The following is a 22,959-nucleotide window of genomic DNA, read 5'->3' as shown; positions in this document are numbered from 1 at the left end:
TCTTCTCTTTTCAAGTAAGTCTCGTGAATGCAGCCCAGGGGCAAAGGAATTTTGTTTGCACAGTAGCACCTAAGTTTTAGCTATATTTTTCTATTTTTTTAAAAAAAGCATATCAAATTCAAATGGATTCTTCAGAAATAAGATTTGGAATTAGATTTATCCTGAGGGTCACCTGAGGTAAGGCTAAATACTGTGCTTCCCTTGGTGGGGGAAAACTGCTGTACTTCAAGACAATGCCCTGGTGTCAGCTCAAAGTGCAAGAAGCTCAGGTGATCAACATTCTGCTGGATCCAGTGTGCAACTTGAGTAAATCTTGCTATCAGTAGAATATACTGTGAAGGAACTTCAAACGGTGAACTTCAGTATGAAAGAAACAGCTTGAACTATCTGATGCATTCATTGTTGATGTCCTTATTGATTCTGTCGCAAACCTGGTTTTGATATTGAAAGGAACAAAACTATTTTACCTGAATCTGAGTACTGATGGAACACGTACTCAGTTGTACCACTTTGAACTGCATTTCAAAGCTGTAACTTTGAGTAATTGCTGTTCTACCACTGGTTACTCTTTGAAATCTGTCATTAAAGAGGGATGTTGGGCATGAAAGGGGTTAACCCTTTTAACATAGTTTTAAGCAGATCTTTGGTTGGAAGACAGGGTTTGAATTAATGTTGTAAATGTGAATGATGCCTGTACAAAGTCAATTAACTTGACCTAAAGGTGACTTCCTTATTTTGCAAATTGTTAAGAATTAAGTAGCAGTCAGATAATTTTATTTCTAGTTTTAAATTATTTACAAGATTCACAAAATTAGCTTCTTTGGGTAAAAATCTAAGCTAAACTGGAAGTTTTATGCTTTAATAACCACCAGTTTATGCATTTACCAAAGGTATTTTTTATATCTGCTGTGTATTATAGCAATAAAAGAATCATTTTGTGGTTTAAAAAAAATTGGTCATGATTCTATACACTAGTAATTAACAATCTGAAAAGGAAATGAAAAAAAAAAATTGTTTGCAACAGCAACTAAAAGAAACAAATATTTAGGAGTAAATTTAACCAAGGATGTTGTTTTAGTTTCCTAGGCTGCTCAAGCAAATATTGTGCAAAAGGATGACTTAAACAATGGGAATTTAATGGCTCATAGTTTTGAGGCCAGAAAAAAGTCCACATCAAGGCATCATTAAGGTGATGCATTCTCCCCGAAGACTGTGGCATTTTGGAGCCAGCTGCCAGTGACGCTTTGGTCCTTGGCTCCTCTGTCATATGGTAGTGCACATGGCAGCCTCTCCTGGCCTCCCAGTTCCTTTGTGGGTTCTGTTGAATTTCAGCTTCTTATTTCCCATGGCCTTTTCTCTCTATCTGTCTGAAATTCATTCCACTTCTAATGGACTCAGGTAATAGTATTAAGACCCATCCTGATTGAGATGGCCCATACCTTATTTGAGGTAATCTCATCAAAAGGTCTTACTTACAAAGGGTTCATACCCACAGGAATGCAGGAATACATTAAATTAAGTTTAAGAACATGTTTATCTGGGATACATACAGCTCCAAACCACCACAGATGTGAAGGACTTATACATGAAAAACTACAAAACACTTCTAAAAGAAATCAAAGAAGATCTGAATAAATGGAAGGACACTGTGTTCATGGATTGGAAGACTAAATATTGTTAAGATTTCAACTGTACCCAAAGTGATTTACAGATTCAGTGAAATCTGAATCAAAATTCCAACCTCATTCTTTGCAGAAATGGAAAATCCAATGATCATCAAATCTGCATGGAAGGGTAAGGAGCACTGAATAGCTAAAGCCATCTTGAAAAAGAAGAACAAAGTTGGAGGACACACACTTCCCATTTTTAAAGCTTACTACGAAGCTGCAGTAATCAAGACAGCACATTGAAAGTTCAGAAATAAACCCCCACATCTATGGCCAACTTATTTTTTAGAAGGATGTCAAGTCCACTCACTGGGGGAAAGAATAGACATTTCTCCCAAGATGGTATATAAATGGCTGTAAAGCACATGAAGAGGTGTTCAACATCACTAGCTATTTGGGAAATGAAAATAAAAACCACAATGAGATATCATTTTATACCCACTAGAATGGCTACTATTGAAAAAACAGAAAACCACAACTGTTGAAGAGAATGTGGAGAAATATGAACACTCATTCATTGCTAGTGGGAATGTAAATGGTGCAGCTGCTGTGGAAGACAGTTTAGCAGAGCCTCAGGAAGCTAAATATAGAATTACCATATGACCCAGCAATCCCACTACTGGGTATTTACCCAGAAGAATTGAAAGCAGGGTCTTGAACAGGTATTTGCACACCAGTGTTCATAGCCACATTGTTCACACTTGCCAAAAACTGGAAGCAACCCCAGTGTCAATCAACAATGAATGAGTAAACAAAATGCTGTGTATACATGTGATGGGATATTATTCAGCTATAAGAAGGAATGAAGTCCTGATGCATATGGCAATGTGGATGACCTTGAGGACATCGTGTTGAGTGAAATAAGTCAGACACAAAAGGACAAATACTATATGACCTCACTGACATGTACTCATTATAGTAAGCAAACTCACAGAATTAGAATCTAGAATATAGATTACCAAGGGACAGATGGGGATAGAAAATGGGGAGCTGATGCTTGATGTGTACAGAATTTCTAACTAGATTGATTGTAAATGTTTGGAAATGGATGGTAGTGTTGGTAGCACATTATTTTGAGTGTAATTAACAGCACTAAATTATATATGTGAATGTGGTTAAAAGGGGTCATTTAGTTCATATATGTTACTGGAATAAAAATTAAAAGATAAAACAGGACTGTATAACACAGTGAACACTATTGCAGATGACGTACTATAGTTAATAGTATAATTATAAGAATGTTTTTTATCAATTGTAACAAACATATGACATTAATACAAGGTATTAATAATAGGGTAGTATATGAAAAAATACATCTAATGTAAACTATGGACAATAGTTAATAATACTATTTAAATGTTTCATCAATTGCAACAAAGGTACCACACTAATGCAAAGTGCCAACAATGGGGGTTCATGAAAACATTGTATTTTTTACACAATTTTTCTATAAACCTACTTCTCTAATTAAAAGAAATAATAACAATAATAATAATAGGACATTTTACAGGCCTGTGTGTTGGTGTTTTAAATGAAGTAATCCATGTAAATTGCTTCACACAGTACCTAGAACATAGAATCTCTCAATAAATGCTGGCTACTACTATTTTAAAAAATAGTACAATTATAAGAAAAGTACTGCCATCAATTGTAACAAATGTTATACACCATTGCAAAGTTTTGGTGCTGGGGTGGTATATGGGAATCCCATATTTTATGCATGATTGTTCTGTAAACCCACAACTTTTCTAATAAAAATTGTTTTTAGAAAAGAGTAATTTAGAAAAAAGTGAGGGTGAGAATTGAGAAATCCTGATGATGAGGAAAATGGTGTAATCTTGGCTTAACCAACATAGAGGTGACAACGAAAGGACACTGGTAGATATGACACACAAAAAAGTCACCACATCTGTTCCACAGCTAATCTTTCCAAAAATTTTGAGGGATGCACAAACAGCCAAATTTGTTTACCTGATGAGTTAGCCAACTGTACCAGATTAGACTCCCAGACTGGCTGTTTGATAACTTTCAGCTCATAAATTTTCTAAGGAAAACACTCCCCATTTCCAGGCTGTGTTTTTTAATTCCTCTCTTTTCTGTCTGTTTTATAAATCCTGCTTTTGTCTTTGTTTAATGACAACATTCTAACGAATATCTCCCCTTTTTTAGAGTAAACTTCTATGAAATAACTAATTCAAAGTCTCTTATTTACTACATTTAAACATAATTTTCATATTAAACTCTGAATGCATATCATAGCAAGCAGTTATCCAGAGTTGCTACAGTATATTATCTAAAATGCCTAGTTTACAACAAAAAATTATAAGGTATGCAAAGAAACAGGAAAGTACGACTCATTTATTAAAAAAAAAAAAAATCAGTCAATAGGAACTGCCGATGAGAGCAACCATTTGTCTAACTTAATAGAAAAAGATTTCAAGTAGCCATTATAAATATGTTCACAGAACTAAAAGAAAGCATGATTAAAGAAGTAAAGGAAGGTATGATGACAACAATGCATCAAATAGAGAATGTCAATAAAGAGACAGAATTTATAAAAAGAAAGAACCAAATAGAAATTATGCACTTGCCGTTGTCAAGTACAATAAAATTGAAATAAAAAAATCAATACAGGGTGTCAACAGTGGAATTGAACTGGTAGAAGAGAGAATTAGATTAAACGCAAGTTTACCTTTTTCACCATCTGAAAGATCTAGTAGATATAATCCTAGTTTATCTTATCAGTAAACCTGTATAAATTTAGGGAGAAAAATAATTAGTTACTAATTAAGCATACAATAAAGCTATATGCTTACATTGTACTTAATGTTGATAACTCAGAAGACATAGCCAACAATATTAAACTAGTCCTGGTTGCCAAAGGTTTATCTGGATTACGTGCAACTGAATTTTGAAAACATTTGGATTTAATGCTACAAATACTCTTTACATTGGAAGAATTAAATGTTTGGTTTCCTTAATTTCTGGGACTTTGGGGGTATTAATTTATGTATAAGTCCTTATTTATCTTTAGGCAATTTAAATAAAGCTATTTTAAGAATTTATTTCATTTGTTAATTTGTTGTTACCACCCAGAGGTAGGAAAAGCAGAAAGATGCAAGTAGAGAGCTCATAGCTTCAATTAAAAAATTTTCAGCCATGAGTAAGAAATAAAAACACAGAAACACAAAAATGAAAAACTGACTAGATTATATAAAAGTGTGGAGTAAAGAACATTCTCATAACTGTTAAGAATAAAAACTAGCTTATTTCAAGACTAATATTCTCAAAGTGTTTAGATCTCTGTTAAATAGTTTTCTGGATTTTAGAGAAAACATCCAACGGCTGTGATCATGTAAGTCTGTTAAGTCCTACATGCTGGGTCAGACAAAATAACCAAGTGGCCAGCTCTGGCTCATGCCTGGTGCCTGCGTGTTACTTTGTTAATCACGTCTGGAGCTAAGGTTTGGAACAAATCCTAGGGTGAGGAGGGAGGATTAAGAATTCCCAATCCAGCAGCTCAGTGGCCTTGTCATCCTCCCCCCACCTTTCCTCGTCTAACTAGGGACTGATCATCTGCCATTTTCCCCCAGCCTGGCAAGAAGGGAGTGTTAACTCTGGTCTTCTCAGGGGCCTGAAATGCCAATTATATGATCATTAATAAATCAGCTGATCATTTGACCTCCAAAGAACAGGCACAGTATAAAATTGAGAATTTATCTCAAAACATGAATAAAAGCACTAGTCAATTACAGTTTGCCTTTTTCATCCTACAGTATCATATAATTGACTGGCTTACAATGAATGTTAGAATCAGCACTTCAGCACTGGATACCTGTGTGGGTCAGCACATTCTCTTGGAGTAAAGGATAACTGGCTTTCATATAACTGTAACAGAGGTATCTAAAAAGAACTTATAAAATACTTTTAAAAATCTTACATAAATTTCCTAGTTGAACTTTTATAAAACATTCAGTCAATTGACGTTCAAATGTAGATTTTGGCACAAAATCTAGCTGCATGCTGATTTCATCTTCAACGCACAGTTAACATAGATCATTTCTCATGCAAAACTAACATGTTTTTAAAAAAGATTTAGAAAACAAAATAAATCGTATCTCAAAAATTAAATAGCAAATTTGAGTTTATACTAGTAGTTTGACAAAATACAATTGACTAGTAAAACCACTTTCAATATAATACTGATATGGTAATATAAAAAATAACTATATAATTTGATTGATGAAAATTGAGCCAGCCAATCATACTACGTACAAGAAGGCAGATAATCATTTCATAATAAGAAGGGATAAAGTACTGAATATGTTTTTTTTCAAAAGAAGACTTAAGAGAATTGCTCTTAATACAGCTAAACTACATAACCATGATAGACATTCAGGCAAAATGTGCTTTAGGTAAAAAGCGTTTTCATAACTTTCCCTCCACCCCACCCATACTCACATACCACAAAGCATCCATACTGATTTATGTCTTTTTTACTCTCATGTTACTGATTATGAACTACATTTAAAAAAATGGAATCACTAAGAAAAATACACAAAACCAAGTCAAACCATTAGTTTCTGAAGTCCAGAAAGCTTTACTCTGGACATTTTTCAGGTCTAGGTTGTGTTACCACTAAATAGAAATAAAAAAAATGTTACCACATTAAATCAGACTAAATATGATAAATCAGTACATTTGAAAACAAGGTGAAATTTAAATCAATATACAAATAAAAATATTAAAATTAAACCATGACTCTGAACAGGTATTTTGATATTCTTATGAACACTGAATCTTATTTTTGACCCAAATTAAAAAATACTGCACAATGAAGTATTATTCCCTAAGAATGCATTTTAATCTTTTCATTATCGCAAAAGTAAACATCTGAAAAAAGCAGGATTGAAACTACTATGCTTGTCCTTCCCTCTTAATTTCAGGTATGCAATGTTTAGCTTTTTCTTCATTAGAAAACTGTCTTGAAACTTCTTAATGCTATCAATAAACTTTTGATCAAGACTTTTTCCTCTTTTTAAATATTTTTAAATTTATAAGTTGTTTGTGTATTAACTTTGAGTCTTGAAGTAATAATCTAAAAACTAGGATTAAACTCTGCAGTTGCCTATAATCCAGCAAAATATTTTACAACATGAAGCATAACTATAAATATGGCAATTGTTTCAAGCCTATTTCACCAAAACCTCAAACAGATTTAAGGAATGCCACATGGTACTTTAAGTAACACACTGCTGGTGGGAGAAATATTATTACAGACACAGGTATTTTTCAAAATTTACAAAATAAAATAAGCTGTTCATATTTCTGTTTTAGCTCTTGCCCAGAAGATAGTATTTACTGATATTATGTCCCTTGCAAATGGATTTTTGAAGCTTTTGCTGATAATAAAGTTGTTTGTAATCAATAGTAATAATATCCCAAGTATTGTTTCCATTTTAGCATTGGTAAGCTTTAGTAATGTCCTATAGTTATGTTTGCCTTGAATAATGTGACAATTCTTAACATGAGATTTATCCAACAGCATTCGTCATCAAAGCTGGGATTAGTTTCTGACCAAATGCGAATAAAGGGGCACTTCCAGCTCCCCAGTCACAGGCCAAAGAATGACCTTCATTCTTTCAGATAAATAAATAATCTACTTAAATTCCATGCTAATAGCAATGTAAAATTATTCCATGATTTGCAATATGGTGGTCTCCTGATGTTTGGTCTTCTGCATGTGCACCCTCTAGGCAGCTCCCCCCCACCCCATGACAAGTTCTGTCCAGGAGATAAGTGGTTTATGGAGGAAGCAAATGTGTAGAGCTAGAGAAGTTTGCAAGTTGTACCTGATGATTCCCACTATGACTCTATCAATTTAGAAATTTATTGGGGGTGGGGGTTGGGATCAATAAATGAAAGTGTCATGACAATAATCAGACAACATTAAACACATGACAGACACTTATCAAGAGGCAATCTTTGAATAGTTAGAATAAGCAGTCAGAAGAATTTGTTGAAGAAAACAGTTATACACTCATCCTACTGAAGATTAGTGCATTTAAAAAAAGTTTAAAACTCTTTTATGTTTCCATTTCAGCTGCACTTGATTCAAGTGTTGTTTGCAGAGGTTTGTGTTGTTATAAATTAAACTTGCTGCGGCCTCAGCAGCCAAAGGCGCCAGGGAGATTGTCCATGTCCACAGAATAAATAGAGCAGTCTCTCTTGAGCGGAACAGTTAAATCTCACGCCAATCCGGGAGCGCATCCACTCCAGACCTTGGCATAACCCCTTCCCGTCAGGGCACAGCAGGACTGAATGTGCCGGGGTGGGCCTTGATTGAGCTAAGGGCGAGGTATTTAGAGATATCAGCTGCTGTCATACAGCCTTTCATATCCTGTTTATTTGCAAAGATAAGGAGTGCAGCCTTCCACAAATCCTCGTGAGCTAGCATTCTGTATAATTCTTCTTTCATAATAGCCAGTCGCTCCCTGTCAATGCTGTCAACAACAAGAATGATGAACTCCGTGTTTGAGTAATAGGTGTTTCATGAGGCTCGCAGGGACTCGTTGCCACTGATGTCCCACATCAGGAAATGAGTGTTCTTCACCACAATTTCTTCAATGTCGCTTCCTATGGTTGGAGAGGTATGAACCACTTCTTTCATTAAGAACTGATAAAGAATGGTGGTTTTCCCTGCATTATCCACTCCCACTATGATTACTTTGTGTTCTTGGTTACAGAAGAGGCTCCACAGCTTCGCGAGGACGAGTCCCATCACGAGCCCGCCCGGGCCACGAGCCTCTGGCAGCAGGTGCCGCGGGGACCGAAGCGCGGCCTGGAACCAGACCGGCTGGCAGCCCGGCCCAAGGCAGATCAGATTCTGATTTGACAGGCAGCCAATCAATGAAATAGACACACCTGCACAGCTGGAATCAGAGGATGAAGATACAGTTGATGTGTTCTGGCAGCAGACAGGAGGTATCTATTAAAAAGCAGGCCTGCTACTTTGCTCCAGAACTCGGTTCTTACAGACCAAGAGTACATTCTCAATTAGAAAAACCACAATTTGGGTCCACCACATTATGACAAGTATAGTACAGTTTTCTCTGTTCTTTCATTTTACCCTTTCCCATTCCTTTTTTGTTCATAAAGTAAAAAAGTAACAACATACTGTTGTTTTTTTTTTTTCTTTTTTCTTTTTTTACTAAATGGCCAATGGTATGTTTTAATGAAGATATCCCATCAAATGGAGATGGGATGGAGGAAAATACTGATTCTGTGAAAATACCCCTTTGTCCATTAGTGGCAAGTTCATTCAACTCTTCTCTGTAGATTCCAGTAAGTTATGTTGCTCTCACCGACAGCATAAAGAATCCTTGCATACCTTGTTCTATTGGAGAATTTTAATAGTTTTCATTTTTCATTGTAAAACCAAGGAGAATTTTATACCTTTTTTGTACATAGCTTTTACATGTTGGACAATCTGCTTTTAAGTAGGGATAAATTAGTCTTAAAGAAATGAATCATAGATAGTTTTTCCTTCAAGTCAAGCATCTTGTTGTTTAAATAAACTTCTTTTTAAAAAAAAAGTACATGGGAAGGGTCAAAGAAATAACAGTGCAGGAGCTAGGAAGGCCTGCCCCTCAGGGAAGGAGGGGAGGTGGCCACCTGCTTGCCCCTGGATCTGGGGTCTCAGGCCTTGGGGTGCCATGTCCCCAGCAGGAGGGGCGTGGCATGGGCCCTGGGGTCCCAGTCTAGGGACCAGGGGAGCCTGGCACCTCCCTTCTCCTGGGAGATGGGCTGTGGGCATTTTGCCCAAGGAATTTTCCTTCCCCTGTAGAAGAAACAACAGCCCAGAGGAGTTCCTCCTTTATGTTATGTAAATGTTTGTGCACTGAGCTTGTCTCAGCTTGAACAGGCTTCTAAGGTGCTGTATATCAATGTGATACTGCATCAAATGCTGGGTTCTCTGCCCAGTGCACATAAGAGCTAATCTATGACACGGGGTTTCAAAGGGGATAAAGAGATTATTGCTATTATACAAAGTTAGGAGAACAGATGGCCTATTGGCCTAAAATCTGTCTCCCAAGTCTAAGCAGTTAGTTTAGGGTTTTTATGTATTCAAACAAGGGGAGATAGAGTTATTACTGTTATAATAACAAGTATAAAAAACTATGGTACCATGTGAAGGGGTGGAACTAACCTAGAACTAAGCTAAAATAACCAATACAATAGCAAGTATAAACACTGTAGTCAGCAGTTAGTTGGTTCTGGGCTGACTCAACTTCCTTCACTAATAAACATTAGTGCACTGTTTTTGTGATCATAAGACTCTAAAGTTGTAAAACAGGATAAAGGGAGTACAAGCTGGGCCAGACACAGGTTTTTACAATCACAAGATAAAGGTTATATAGTTATGCAATAATTATCAAAGATCAAGGCATCTGGGTTACAATTCAGTGGGTTTCAATAATTTCAGGTATTTCTTTTTGGCTATACTACAATATACTAGAAAGTAAGAAAAAGACATCTATATAATGATTTGGTCATTCTAATTATTTTTAATTCTTAATTTCTTGGTTACAGAAGCTCCCAAGAGCCTGTCTGAAGCAGGCTGGTGTTCCTTAGGGGAAGTTTAGTGCCTTCACAAGTACGCTTTCTCAGGAAGGAACGCTCTGGAGTAGCTGCAGAATCACTTTTTTGCCCCTTCATGGAGGGTGGGGGGTCACTTTGTTGCATGTTGCCTCATCAGCCTTCCTTTAATCAGTTTCTGTCCTTCCAAAAAGTGCAAGTGTACTTGTTTAAGAAGTGTCATACTTCTAGGTTTGACTTTTGGGGGGATCCAGAGACCCAAGCATGAGGCTTGGGTTCCTGGATGCCAGCTTATGATGGGTCTGTTTTGGAGTGGTGGTACTAAAGACACAAGTCAATCATCTTCAGAACAAAGAGCAGAAGATGTCTGACTTATCATAGAGCAGCACCCTACAAAAATCCTGGTGATAATAGAAACATTATGAGGGTGAAAAGCTGCTTCCTGTACTGGATAAGATCAAGTTCCTTGTACTAGAAGGTGTCAACATGAGTGAACTAATCAAAATAATTAGAAGGCGGCTTACAGCTGAATGCTGGGCCATCTACCTATTGGTGAATGGCCATAGCATGGTGAGCCTTTCCACACCGATTTCTGAAGTGTATGCAAGTGAGAAGAATTCCTGTATGCCTCTCAGGAGACATTTGGAATGAAATAGTCTGTGTGAGGCTAGCAAAATACATCTATTCTAGAATTTTTTCAACCCTTACCAAAGGAAAAAAGAGGGAGGTTACCAACTGAGATTGATCAGTTCATCTAATCACATGTCATCAAAACTGTAGTGGTCCCAGCTAAGAGTTTCAGGAAGTTGTTTCTGCATTTCAAAAGCAGAAATACACAACTCCAAAAGAGCACATTCAGCTTTGGAAAACTGTATTATTTAACCTAGGGCAACTTGTTTTCAAGTTTTAGAAGGTTTAAAATAAAAATCTTTGCATTCTAAGTTGCCAATAAAATAGATCTTCAAGTTATTTTAATGCTCTTGTTTCCCCAAAGGAGCTTGTAATTTGAGCAATAACTGAAAGGCATTTAGGGAGACATTAAGTCTTCTCTTTAGGTTCATAAAACCTGCCAAGTTTTCATAGAAGGGTTTCCATTCAACCAGACAAATCTCCATAAGTGAATCTTTAAGCATACCACTGACAAGCATAAGCCCCAGAAAATCATTTTCCGTAAAAGTTTTTTGTGCAAAGCAGAGCACATGGGGTGTATAAAAACAACTCTGAACTGCCCATCAAGTTTCCTTACTCCAAATAAGAGACATATGCCAAGTCATGTCTCCTGCAGCACTAGGAAGTTTAATAAACAGCAAGTTGCTTCTTACTGGACCCCAGGGGAAAATGGAGTGGCATTTCTTGTTTTGAATTTTCTCTAGGAACTCAAACTAGTGCTTGATTTGGTAAATAGACAAGAGCCATATTAGTTTTATTCTTTAGGACATTGGTAGAAACCACAGAGGCCTACAACTCGGAAGCATTAAAATTCAGATACACACCCATCAACTTTGTCTTATAGCTAGCTATAGATGATTCATGTTGTTAAGTGTCCAACTAAAAGGTGTTACTAAAAATTTCCCAAATTTTTAAGAGTACTTATCAATGTTTGCCAAAACAACCATCAAAATTTCCACACTTTTACTTGCATGTCAACTGTGAAAAAAATGTAGCAAAAGGAGCCTAGTTCTCTGCAAATGTTAAGAATTAAACATCTTCCAAGTTCAACCTGGAAAAAATGACTTGACACTTTCTGCTGAAAAGAAAAGAGAAGAAATAATACAGTCTCTTCCCTGGTCCAAAACAATGCAAAGTCATTAAGGGAAGCTGGAGGTCCCGTGGGCTCCTGCGAAGGCTCTTCCCATGGTTTGCTCCGTTTCACCGAACCGCCTGCGCGCTTGATCTCCCTCTTCAGCTCCGCTTTCGTGAAGAAGCGCGAAAGAAAGCAAGGGGATCCTTCCAAGCTCCCAGACTTACACCAAGTTTGTTGGCAAAACGACCCTTGTCTGAGGGGTCTTTGGCCTTGCTTAGAAGTGCTCTTTCCTGAGAGTTAAACACAAAGGGGTAGTTAAGAGAAGCCTCCCTGCAATTTTAAAACCACCTGAGCGTCCCTGGGTGGGATCGAACCACCAACCTTTCGGTTAACAGCCGAACGCGCTAACCGATTGCGCCACAGAGACACGACTACCTTCGTTACCTGAATGACACTCGGGCAATCACTAACCACTAGGCGGTGCCACTCGTTTCTTCAGAACTGTACGGGCTCCAAGACCTCGGGAAGCTAGACGGGTTAGGGCCATGCTTCGTGTTGTTCGACACGTTTGACAACTCGGCGTTGAGTGGTTCTCGTCGGCCTCAGAACGAGCTGGATGGGGCTCAATGGAAGCTGGAGGTCCCGTGGGCTCCTGCGAAGGCTCTTCCCATGGTTTGCTCCGGTTCACCGAACCGCCTGCGCGCTTGATCTCCCGCTTCAGCTCCGCTTTCGTGAAGAAGCGCGAAAGAAAGCAAGGGGATCCGTGGACGGGAAAAGGAGACGTCCCAGCAGGCCTGTGGAGAGACGAGGCCGGATCCTGGGGAGATGGAGCAGGTTGGGGAGGGAGAAATGAAGAGAGAAAATGAAAGAGAGAAAACCAAAGAAGACCTGTAGTTGTCCAACAACAAAGCAGCCCAATAGTTTGAATCTATTCACTTCAATAGTATCAAAGAAAAACGGGACTTCGTCTGCTCGTTCGTGGCGCGCCGTGATCGTATAGTGGTTAGTACTCTGCGTTGTGGCCGCAGCAACCTCGGTTCGAATCCGAGTCACGGCATAGTTGGGTGTGTCGTTTTGCGCGAATGGATGCTCCTCCTGGATATTGCTTCCTTTATCGTGGGAATCCCGCCTCAAAGGGAAATCCTGGCCATGCCCATTTTCTGAGCAAGAGGTGATATGCCACGTCGCATTCAGCTTTGTTGGTATCTTCCAGTACTGAAATGGTATAGTCCTTTATCTTTGCTGGAAGGTTTCTTTCACGTATCAGTTTTTTGTTGGTTTGTTGGTTTGTTTTACACGAAATGAGAACTGAGAACTGAGTTTTCGTGCGTACGTTAAAATGTAAACACCTTGCGGTGGTCTACACGGGCTTGTCTTCACCCCGTCCCCCAATTTTTATGCTAACAGGAAATTATTATTAAATTTAATGTAATCCAATTTGTCTTCCTCTTTTCTTTTATAGATTTAAATTCTTAAATTTATTCAAGTATAATTCACAACTTATTGCACTTTGTCAAATGTAATCATCACCAAGATCCACTTACAGAAAATTCCAGAAACGTTCGTAGAGGACCTTTTCAGGCAATCGCCACCCTCCCTCGCATAGTTAATCACTGTTATGATGTCTATCATCCTAGACTAGCGTTGCCTTCTCTAGAAATTCACATGAATGTACCTGTACTGCTTTATGTCTCCGCCCAACCCCACCCCACTCCTCCCCGCCGCACAACCCTGCCTCCCACGGAACATTCTTTTTGGAACTGTATCCATGTCACTGAGCTTATCACGACTTAAATTTGGTGTTGACGAGTATTATTCCAGTGTGTGAATACACCACAGTCGATGGATGATTGGGTGACTTGTAGTTGTGTCTATTGTAAAGAAGGCCTCTATGAATTTCTTGTATGACTCTTTTTGTGGACCAGTATGTTCATTTGCCACGAGTGTATATCAAGTATGGAAATTGCTGGACCATGAAGTAGGTGTAATTTCAACTTCAACAGAAACTGCCAACTGCTTTCTAAAATGGTTTCTCACCAGCAACAAGAGTCACAGTGGCTCCACATTCTTGCAGCAGTTGGTGTTCTCTCATTGTGACAGAACACAATATTATCTCATGTGTATTTTTTTTTTCATTTTTATTGAGATTGTTCAGATACCATACAATTATCCAAAGATCCAAAGTGTACAATCACTTGCCCCTGGGTACCCTCATACAGCTGTGCATCCATCACACTTAATTTTTGTTCAATTTTTAGAAACTTTTCATTACTCCAGACAAGAAGTAAAGTGAAAGATGAAAAAAGAAAAAAAGAAAAGGAAACTCTAATCCTCCCCTATCCCTAACCAACCCCCCTCAATTGTTGACTTGTAGTATTGGTATAGTACATTTGTTACTGTTCATGAAAAAATGTTGAAATACTACTAACTGTAGTATATAGTTTGTAATAGGTATATAGTTCTTCACTATATGCCCCTCTTACTAACTTCTAATTGTGTTGTCATACATTTGTTCTGGTTCATGGAAGTGATTTCTAGTATTTGTACAGTTGATCATGGACATTGCCCACCATAGGATTCAGTTTTACACATTCCCATCTTTAGACCTCCAACTTTCCTTCTGGTAACATATATGACTCTGAGCTTCCCCTTTCCACCTCATTCACACCCCATTCGGCACTGTTAGTTATTCTCACATCTTGCTACCAACACCCCTGTTCATTTCCAAACATTTAAGTTCATCCTAATTGAACATTCTGCTCATACTAAGCAACCACTCCGCATTCTTAAGCCTTACCCTACATCTTGGTACCTTATATTTCATGTCTATGAGTTTACATATTATAATTAGTTCCTATCAGTGAGACCCTGCAATAATTGTCCTAATGTGTCTGGCTTATTTCACTCAGTATATTTCCCTCGAGGTTTTGTCATCAACCCATTATTTTTTTTTAATATGGTTTTGTTCACTCACCATACATTCCATCCCAAGTAAATAATCGATGGTTCTCTGCATGGTCATACATTTATGTATTCACCACCTTCACCACTATCTATATAAGGGCATCTGCATTTCTTCCACAAGGCAGGAGGGAGAGTCAAAGAAGGTAGAGAGGCAAAAGAAAGAGGAAAAAAAAATGACAGCTAGGAAGCAGCAAAAGGAAAAATAACCTTAAATCAAAGTAGAATAAAGAATCAGACAATACCACCAATGTCAAGTGTCTAGCATGCCTCCCCTATCCCCCCCTCTTATCTGCATTTACCTTGGTATATCACCTTTGTTACATTAAAGGAAGCATAATACAATGATTCTATTAGTTACAGTCTCTAGTTTATGCTGATTGCTTCCCTCCCCCAATGCCTCCCCATTTTTAAGGTTGACCTTTGCTTGTTCTCCCTCATAAAAGAACATATTTGTACATTTTATCACAATTGTTGAATACTCTAGATTTCACCAAGTTACACAGTCCCAGTCTTTATCTTTCCTCCTTTCTTGTGGTGTCTCACATGCTCCCTATCTTTCTCTCTCAACCGTATTCATAGTTACCTTTGTTCAGTGTACTTACATTGTTGTGCTACCATCTCCCAAAATTGTGTTCCAAACCACACACTCCTGTCTTCTATCAACCTGCAGTGCTCCCTTTAGTATTTCCTGTAGGGCAGGTGTCTTGTTCACAAAGTCTCTCATTGTCTGTTTGTCAGAAAATATTTTGAGCTCTCCCTCATATATGAAGGACAGCTTTTGCCGAGGGCTGGCCTAACCCTCAGCAACGGGCAGGGTCCTGATAGGGGGGCTGGAGTCGGTGAAAAAACGAGACAGACACCTTGTCGTGTCCGGGTACAAAGATGAAATCTCCGACCAAGCAGAGCATCAGAGCTTTATTTTTATAAATTTCTATAACATACGCACTAGCATTTAGGCATACAATACTAGAATAGTTTGGCTAAATTTCAGACATTATTTATTCTTACACAGTGATCAGTGGGTTTGCAGGGACAGATTCCTTGAAGCGTAGCAAGACACAGTGCTTGGGCACAGGCATAGCAGTTCCTATTATTTAGTACCAAGCAACCTGTAACTATTTTTTGTGTTCATGTTTTAGAGTCTGCTAATCATTACCTTTTTGTTTCTTCTAGCTAACTCTTTCAAAGCTTGGGAAAGGGGATTTTGAGCAGAAAGGGTGACCTATTGTTTTCTAAGAAAGGAGCAGGCATTTTCACTACGCTGACGCTAATGCAGGGTAAGCCGCTGGCTCATTAATGTAGCTAGGTGTGGGAGCATTCCACCACCACAGAGCCCAAAAGACACCAAATGAGAAAAAGAGGCAGTATGAATATAAGAAACATATAAGAAACAGCATAAGAAACAAATTCCTTTTAGGCAGGAGTCATAGGTGCCACTCAATTCTCCGCCTTGCGGAACGGTCACCACGACATGTACTGAAGGCCCAGGGACCGTGCCACTAGGCTGACTGCCGGGTGCTGAATTGGCTGCCCACAAGCTTTGCTGGATATAGGATTCTTGGTTGGCGGTTTTTCTCTTTCAGTATCTTAAATATATCAAACCACTTCCTTCTTACCTCCATGGTTTCTGCTGAGAGATCCGCACATAGTCTTATTAAGCTTCCTTTGTATGTAATGGATCGCTTTTCTCTTGCTGCTTTCAGGATTCTCTCTTTGTCTTTGACATTTGATAATCTGATTATTAAGTGTCTTGGCGTAGGCCTATTCATATCTCTTCTGTTTGGAGTACACTGCACTTCTTGGATCTGTAATTTTATGTCTTTCATAAGAGATGGGACATTTTCATTGATTATTTCCTCTATTATTGCTTCTGCCCCCTTTCCCTTCTCTTCTCCTTCTGGGACACCAATGATACGTACATTATTGTACTTTGTTTCATCCTTGAGTTCCCAGAGACGTTGCTCAAATTTTTTCATTCTTTTCTCCATCTGCTTCTTTGCATGTAGACTTTCAGGTGTTTTGTTCTCCAGTTCCTGAGTGTTTTCTTCTGCCTCTTGGGATCTGCTGTTGTATGTTTCCATTGTGTCTTTCATCTCTTGTGTTGTGCCTTTCATTTCCATAGATTCTACTAGTTGTTTTTTTGAACTTTTGATTTCTGCCGTATATATGCCCAGTGTTTTCTTTACAGCCTCTCTCTCTTTTGCAATATCTTCTCTAAACTTTTTGAATTGATTTAGCATTAGTTGTTTAAATTCCTGTATCTCAGTTGAAGTGTACGTTTGTTCCTTTGACTGGGCCATAACTTTGTTTTTCTTAGCGTAGGTTGTAATTTTCTGTTGTCTAGGCATGGTTTCCTTGGTTATCCAAATCAGGTTTTCCCAGACCAGAACAGGCTCAGGTTCCAGAGGGAAGAAATATTCAGTATCTGGTTTCCCTGCAGGTGTGTCTTAGAAAATTGCTCCACCCTTTGATGCCTCAGGTCACTGTGCTTTTCTGCCCAGCAGGTGATGCCTGTTAGCCTATAATTCTTGACTGTTGTGAGGAGGTTTGGCCCTGTTCCCCCAGGCTCTGGGGTCTGGTTCTGAATGGAAAGAGCCCCACCCCTTTCCTCCTAGAGAAGACAGACCCCCCAGGTAGAGGTCATTAGCATTTCAATGGTCTGGCTCTCTGCTTGTGGTGTCTCCACCCTTCCCAGAGTCACAGCCCTGGAAACTGAAAATGACTGGGGCTTTCTCCACTGAGCGGAAAAAGAAACAGATAGTCCCCTTCAGACCCAGTCCAAGGCGACCCTCTGGCTCTCCAAGGTCAGTCATCACCCAAAGCCTCTGTCTGTTTTTTGGGGATGAGTACCTGTAGTGAGCAGTTCACACTCGCTACTTAAAACCCCAGTTGGAGCTCAGCTGAGCTATATTCGCTTGCTGGGAGAGAGCTTCTCTCTGGCACCACGAGGCTTTGCAGCTCGGGCTATGGGGGAGGGGGTCTCACGACTTAGACCTGCAGGTTTTACTTAACAGATTTTATGCTGTGTTCTCGGGCATTCCTCCCAATTCAGGTTGGTGTATGATGAGTGGATGGTCTCGTTTGTCCCCCCGCAGTTATTCTGGATTATTTACCAGTTGTTTCTGGTTTTTTGTAGTTGTTCCAGGGGGACTAGTTAGCTTCCACTCCTCTCTATGCCGCCATCTTGCCCTGCCTCCTCTCATGTGGTTTTAAATTTGTGTTTCCCTAATGAATAATGATGTTGGGCATATTTTCTCAGGCCTTTTGGTCATTGAGAAATCCTCCTCTGTGAAGAAAGCCCACTTTTAATTGGCTTGGCTTTTTATTATTGGGTTCTGAAAGTTCTCTATATGGATTCAAGATTTGAGTCATGTTTCAGATATGCTTATTGCAAATAGCTATTTCTAGTCTGTGGCTAGAACTTTCACTTTTTTATGGTGATTTTGGATAAGCAGAAGCCTTTAAATTTAATGTAATCCAATCTGTCTTCCTCTTTTCTTTTATAGATTTAAATTCTTAAAAATTTTAAGCAGAAGACCTTTTGTGTTCTCTAAGAAATCTTTCTACCCCAGGATTGTGCATATATCCATGTATTCTCCTAAATTACTTTCTAGGAACATAAGAAGTTTTTGTTTTCATTTTTGAAGCCTTTGAAATCTCATCTGCATCTCCTGACCCCAGAAAGCTTGGCAGCTACCCATGTCCTGGCCTCCCAGAAATCTTCCTTATACAGTGAAAACATTGATAATAGTTGCCTGCTCTGATCTTTGACAGCCACTGGCCCTGTGCCTCCCCACATTACCCCCCCCTACCCTTCTCTCATTCACTCTCCTCTCTATCCTACCCTAGGGAGAATGAATCTCCAGCTGTCTGTAGGGGTGAGAGAAGGCAAAATGTCTGCCATATTTAGCACTGAATCTCAATTTTTCCAGAAAAAATGAATAAATAGCTCATTTTCAGGTCTCTGATCTTAGGAACAATTTTCTTTAATTATTTCTAACCCTGAAATGTGCAAAGCTTTGTGTTATTTAAAATTTCCTTGTCTTTCCAGTGAGATAGCATCCTGTGGAGGGTTTGTAATTTGCTAAGCTGGTGGTTGGGTGTGATGCTACAAATTGGAGGCTGACTTTTTTTTTGAAAGAAAATGGGGGAGAGAGTGAAATAGGGGGTGTGGGAAGACTAGACTAGAATCAAAATAATGATTTTAGGGCCCTGTTGCTGACAGGGTGACGCTGAAATGAGACAGACACAAAGTTAAGATTTAAGGGAGCAGGGGACCCACTGCATCTCATGCTAAGTGGGTGCTGATGCACCTGTGCTCCAGTTATTCATTCGTTTGTTACACAAAGCAAGACTACACTACGTGATCAAAAGCAGTTAGGGTCTCTCAGATATTAATCTTTACATCCTGCTGCAGGTAAGAAGGAACAATCTGCGGTCAATGGTTAACGCTGCTGTCATAGTCACAAGACACACATCTTTACAGGGTGTGCCTACACGGCATTCCATGCAGGCTTGTGACCCAGCATTCCAGGCCACCACCCCGGACATGGTCTAAGTGACATGAAAAGCTTGGTTCCCCACAGGGCCCAGCAATGGATGTCAGATTTTGGAGAAAGAGACTGGATGGGCATATTCATGGAATATGAACTTCAGTGGAAACAGCAGATATTTAAAAGCTTTTATGACATTTTTCATTTGTTTATACATAATTCTTTTTTCCCATCTTTGTAAATATGGCATATATGAACTTGGTGCACTTGTTATGAGGGTTTCATTTTTTTTTTTTGAATGCATATTTGAATAAAAGTGACCATTATAGTTCAAATATTCATGTGAACTCCTAGATTCATGTTAGTTTCCACCTACTGTGCATTTGAGAGCAAAATGGGCCCAATGTCAGGCAGTCTACCTGGGAAAGTGCAATTAAAATTAACGGTGTGTGTTGTACGTCTGTGACAGTTTCAGACAGTTGCTTTCCCTACTGTGGTGGTTACCCTATTTCCTTCACCCCCCGTCCTATCTTCAAACAGGGACAGTTGAAAACCAAAGGTATTCGGTTGCGTCCTTGGTAGGGAAATTCAACTGCTACCAACTGAGAAGTCTGGAGATTGCATACTCACTGGTATCAGGGCCATGATCGTCTGCTTTGTGTACTTTGGCAAACTGGAGACTGAGACTCGACTCACCTTCACCAGCCACGGGAGGATCAGGTTCCAGAACAGGTGGACCTCAAGGTAACTTTATATCCGGAAATCTGATAGGATCTTTTTACCTTCCCTTTGATCTCTCTCCCACTAACCCTCTCTCAACACGAGAGGATTCCCCTGGTTTTTTGTTTGTTTCGTTTTGTTTTGTTTTTGTATCAGGACCCATTTTTGAGTACCCTCGTGGACAGGACGGAAGGGGACAGATGATTTCCCCCTACGTGTCTCTCCCCTCACGGACGTCGCCGGAGCTTAGGCTGATCCGATTGTGGAGCCCGGCAGGCAGCATGTGCTGGGGGAGAGGAAGGGGAGAGGGCACCACATTCTAAGCACTTTCTCCCGGTGCACCGCTCCTGTACTCCTCTGGGATGCCGGGGAAAGACGAATAAAATGGCCCCTAAAGCTTCTCGGCAGATCGAACCGAAAGAGGTGTGAAGTTCCAGAAAGGGCGAGAGGAACCTCGCTCCGGGGACCCAGCCCTCCACCTGACCTTCGAGGACAGTCTTCAAAGAGGCTGATTTAGAGCACAGAACCTCAAAAGAAGTCCTAACGGCAGAGAATCCCATGATTACGAGATTAAAGTCTCAAAGCTGTTTTAGCTGCGCGTGTCGCGAGTTGAATCGATCCCTGCGCGGTTATCAGGAGAGTCGCTTGCACAAGTTCAGATTGTTCATATCCATTAGTGGTTCTCAACATGAGGCAGTTTTGCACTCCCCCATCCTCACTCCCACCCCCACTCCCCGCCTCTGGGACATTAGACAACGTCTGGAGACATTTTTGGTTGTCACGAATTGGGCTTGGGGTGGGGATTTCCATTGGCATCGAGTACAGCAGAAGCCAGGCATGTTGCTAAACACCCTAAAATGCACCCCCCCCCAAGAAAGAACTATCCGATCCGAAACTATCAATAGTGCCCAGGTTGAGAAGCCCTGGTGTGTGTAAATCACTGTCTCCACACTTGACCAACGAGAAAACATGAATTGCTGACTAATTGGATATTGGGTCTGAAGAAAATACTAGCGTGAAAGAGAACTCTTCGTGTGTTGGACTGAGCGTATCATGGAGTTTCCATCACCTAAGGTGGGAAATCTGCTGGTGCAGCAGGTTGTAGGGAGAAGGTCCAGAGATCAGGACCCCGAGTTCTTACTGGAAGGAGTTTTCCATTCAGGCTGTCTCCGTTTCTGCATCCATCTCACTCTTTTTTTTTTTTTTAAAGTTGGAGACACCGAGTTCTAGGTGCTCTTCCCCTTTTATCCCCTTTTCTCCCTGGGCGCCTCCCCTCCCCTAACATGACCCACTGGCCTGGCTCGGGCTGACATTTCTCTACGCGCTGCCGCCTCCAATTTCTCACCCTGACATTTACCCTCACGGGCACTACAGTGGCCCGGCAGACCGCTCGTTGCGTTGCGTGCGGACTCGTTTTGGAGAAAGGCGAAAGGAAACCGCTTTCGGGAGGATTCCTGGAGAGGCAGATGTGACCTGGAGGGCAGGTGGTGGTGGGGCTTCCCAGAGCTCAGTGCACTGCCCCCTGAAATCACAAGAAAAGACTCAAAAGGTAAATTGTAGCTCCCTGGTGGTCTAGTGGTTAGGATTCGGCGCTTTCACCGCCGCGGCCCGGGTTCGATTCCCGCTCAGGGAAGTGTTCTGGATGCAGTCCTTCCTCAAGCAAGAACGTCTTTTGGGGGGCGGGGAGGGCAAAAACTTGCAAGGCTGAAGAGTTCCGGGAGAAAGCGAGCATATGACCCCTCACCAACACAAATTATGCAGTTTCCCCCACGTGGGGAAATCGCAGAGGTCAGCAAAGCCCGGGGTGCGATGGATCAGCTTTCCCTTGGAATAAATAACCACTTTCGTGATCATAGTATTTCTCCTACCAGACCCACAGCCACTGCACTGGCTCATCTGCATACTGCACAGGCTCTCTCTGTCAGGTCACTCAATTTCACCTCTTTGGGTCTCGCTCTCCGTTAGGGTTACAACGGACACAATATTTATCTCCATAGCTCTTGGGAGGATAGACTGGAAAACAGTAAACTTGTGCGGTGTCTACGTTGGGGGTAGAAGCAGGTGAACGATACCATCCTTTGTCTGGTTGTGGGGTTTTACTGTGACACATATCATCGTTTTGACCTTATGGTGTTAATTTTTACGCCTACCTTCTGCTCATGGCACTGATGACACTTCCATTTCTGCGCAGCTCACAAGCTGCCTGCATGTAGCACTCGACGACCTTAACCAGCCGCTCCCACCATCATGGGTATTGCGCCCCTAGTCACCTCTATAACTGCCTAATAAAGCAGTTTACCAGCAAACCAAGTCGAGGAGTCAGAGCCATTGCTGACCTCTCTTTTCAAGGGAGCTAAAGTCCTATGGAAGGTCCCTAATTGCTAAGCTTTTTGCTATATATGATGCTGCAAATTAGAGGCTGAAGGAGAGCAGTCTTGTCGCAGCCCTGGAGGGCCATGCCAGTCCAGAGGCCAAAGAAGACAACAAGCATTTTCTGATACATGAACTTTTATTCAGGCCTTACTTACAGTGTGAGAAGTCATGGAGACATCATGATGGCTCTCTCAGGCCGGGCAGGCGTAGCATTGGGAGGGAAAAGGACCAAGTGATGCAAAAGGACAGCAAGCCATTTATAAAGGTTTAAGACAAAGGCCTTCCTAAGGGTGGGGGGAACATAGATGCAGGAACAGGTCACTCTGACCTGGGGGTGGTGCAGGAAGGACTAGAATAACAGTTGAACAATTACATTTTGCTCTTTTTGTGAGACTAAAAG

The 22,959-nt window shown here is 40.3% G+C and overlaps 4 non-coding genes and 1 pseudogene across 4 annotated transcripts; 2 read left to right on the top strand and 3 right to left on the bottom strand.

The window, feature by feature from the left end:
- Nucleotides 1-7,758: 7,758 nt before the first annotated feature.
- LOC119526758 lies at nt 7,759-8,557 on the bottom strand (annotated as a pseudogene).
- A 3,805-nt stretch (nt 8,558-12,362) lies between these two features.
- Nucleotides 12,363-12,436, bottom strand: TRNAN-GUU. Its single transcript has one exon. It is a non-coding gene; the product is annotated as a tRNA-Asn (tRNA).
- A 558-nt stretch (nt 12,437-12,994) lies between these two features.
- Nucleotides 12,995-13,066, top strand: TRNAH-GUG. The gene has a single exon. It is a non-coding gene; the product is annotated as a tRNA-His (tRNA).
- An 8,681-nt stretch (nt 13,067-21,747) lies between these two features.
- Nucleotides 21,748-21,819, top strand: TRNAE-UUC. Its single transcript has one exon. It is a non-coding gene; the product is annotated as a tRNA-Glu (tRNA).
- Nucleotides 21,820-21,899: 80 nt separating this feature from the next.
- LOC119528373 lies at nt 21,900-22,057 on the bottom strand. The gene has a single exon (XR_005215677.1). It is a non-coding gene; the product is annotated as a U1 spliceosomal RNA (small nuclear RNA).
- Nucleotides 22,058-22,959: the final 902 nt, after the last annotated feature.

The sequence above is a fragment of the Choloepus didactylus genome, chromosome 2, assembly GCF_015220235.1.
Source record: "Choloepus didactylus isolate mChoDid1 chromosome 2, mChoDid1.pri, whole genome shotgun sequence".
NCBI classification, from domain to species: domain Eukaryota; kingdom Metazoa; phylum Chordata; class Mammalia; order Pilosa; family Megalonychidae; genus Choloepus; species Choloepus didactylus.
The sequence above is the reverse complement of the archived record's forward strand: the minus strand, read 5'-3'. Positions and strand labels throughout refer to the sequence as shown.